This window comes from Cyclopterus lumpus, chromosome 12 (genome assembly GCF_009769545.1).
Source record: "Cyclopterus lumpus isolate fCycLum1 chromosome 12, fCycLum1.pri, whole genome shotgun sequence".
NCBI lineage: Eukaryota > Metazoa > Chordata > Actinopteri > Perciformes > Cyclopteridae > Cyclopterus > Cyclopterus lumpus.
The window spans coordinates 1,703,467-1,705,823 of NC_046977.1; the positions used below are offsets into that span (position 1 = coordinate 1,703,467).

At 49.2% G+C, this 2,357-nt stretch overlaps 1 protein-coding gene across 1 annotated transcript in view; it reads right to left on the reverse strand.

Moving 5' to 3' along the window:
- egfl7 (EGF-like-domain, multiple 7) overlaps positions 1 to 2,010 on the reverse strand; it is a 9,154-nt gene extending 7,144 nt beyond the window's left edge. Inside the window, exon 1 of the mRNA XM_034546646.1 lies at positions 1,786 to 2,010. The gene's annotated coding sequence lies outside the window, so the exon portion shown is untranslated. The remainder of the gene's footprint in view (positions 1 to 1,785) is intronic.
- Positions 2,011 to 2,357: the final 347 nt, after the last annotated feature.

Here is a 2,357-nt window from a genome sequence, read left to right on the forward strand (position 1 = left end):
GCTCGTCGGGTTTCTCCTGCAGCCCGGACTGTCAGGGGGGGTAGGGGGGTAGGGGGGTAGGGGGCGCTAGGACCTCCTCCCTCTCCTCCAGCTGGGTGTCCCTGACTGCCTGCTCTGCGGGGACCCGTGCGTGACGTCACCGCACGGACGACACGGACTCGGCTTTATTTCCATTCATAAAACCTCCGGGGACCGACTGCAGGGCAGAGGACCCTAAAACCATATGCAGGTACCCACGTGGGCTTGTTGGCCATTAAGAGGTCTCATCGGGGTTCAGAGGAAACCCTGAACCACGATGAGCATAAAGAGGTCTCATCGGGGTTCAGAGGAAACCCTGAACCACGATGAGCATAAATGAACCACGATGAGACCTCTTTATGCTCATCGTGGTTCAGGGTTTCCTCTGAACCCCGATGAGACCTCTTTATGCTCATCGTGGTTCAGGGTTTCCTCTGAACCACGATGAGACCTCTTAATGCTCATCGTGGTTCAGGGTTTCCTCTGAACCCCGATGAGACCTCTTAATGCTCATCGTGGTTCAGGGTTTCCTCTGAACCACGATGAGACCTCTTAATGCTCATCGTGGTTCAGGGTTTCCTCTGAACCACGATGAGACCTCACTATTGTTTACCTGTTCTTTAATTTACTGTGAAAGGAGAACTGGAGGAAACTGCAGCCGCATAGGAAGTGTTAATAAATAATAATAATAATAATAATAATAGTTATATTATCACTATTAAAAACTTGTGGCTTTTGTGGAAGAATGCATCCCTAAATTAATTGATATATTAAATGATGATTACATTTTATTTTTTATTTTTTATAAAACAACAACGACAAATGTCTCTAAAATTGTAATTAGTGACAATAGCAAAGCTTCGAGTGTGTCTTCTTTCTTTTAATATTTGACCATGTCTATAATCATGAATTACGATTCTATTAAGCCAAGAAACTCAACATTATGGTGTTTATTTACGTCACGCTTCAGACTAATGGAGACTTCTTATTCCACCTTTAAGAAATCATGAAGGTCCCAAGGACCGATAATCTGTTCTCAGCTTCTTTAGAGTTGACTTCTGCTGCACAGTGTCACACACACTGTGTCACACACACACACACACACACACACACACACACACTGTGTCACACACACACACACACACACATACACACACTGTGTCACACACACACACACACACACACACACACTGTGTCACACACACACACACACACACATACACACACTGTGTCACACACACACACACACACTGTGTCACACACACACTGTGTCACAGACACACTGTGTCACACACACTGTCACACACACACTGTGTCACACACACACTGTCACACACACACAGTGTCACACACACACTGTGTCACACACACACTGTCACACACACACACACAGTGTCACACACACACTGTGTCACACACACACTGTGTCACACACACACACAGTGTCACACACACACTGTGTCACACACACACACAGTGTCACACACACACTATACACACACACACACTGTGTCACACACACACTGTGTCACACACACACTATACACACACACACACTGTTTGCAGCAGCATACATATTGATTATTACATTGCCACATGAGTCTGACTGCATGTGCACGTGCACGTGCACGTGACTCATACAACACTTGGCTATAAAGGCAGTTAGCTGTCCAGCTCGTGCATGGATGTAATATAGAAAACAAATCATTGAGAATAAGACATCTGTGCAGCATAAATAAACATAAATAAATAAGTAACTAATCTCACCGTGTCAGTAGAGGGTCATCAGGCGCGTGTGCGCGCGCAGGCGGAGCTGCGGCCGTGTGCGCGAGCCTCCAGACGGGCGGCGTGGTGGACGACTCTTCCATGCTGCCGGGCTGCTTTTCTTAAAGACGGGCTCGGTGGCTTTCGGACTGAAGAAAGAAAGAAACCCAAAAGCCCGACAGGTTTGACTCGAGCTGCTCCCCGAGAGTCCAGCGGCCGCGAGTGAAATGATGCGGCTGCCCTTCACTTGCTTTTTATGCACGGCTTCCTGTGGAACAGGAATTGGACGGACAATCCCAAACCGGACTTCCCGAGAGTGTTTGCCGCTGATAAAAAACCCCTCTCCTGCACAAACACTCTCCATCCTGCTCAAACCGCTTCGCCAATCTGATTTGGAGGCATTGCCCCCCCCCCCCCCCCCCCCCCCCCCCCCCCCCCCCCCCCCCCCCCCCCCCCCCACACACACACACACACACCCCCTCCTATTGTCGTGCAGACATCTTGAAGTGGGCCTTCAGCCTTTCTCACCTCGTGGCCCCCCAGAGAGGAGCACAGGAATCACTGTGGTGCAGTTC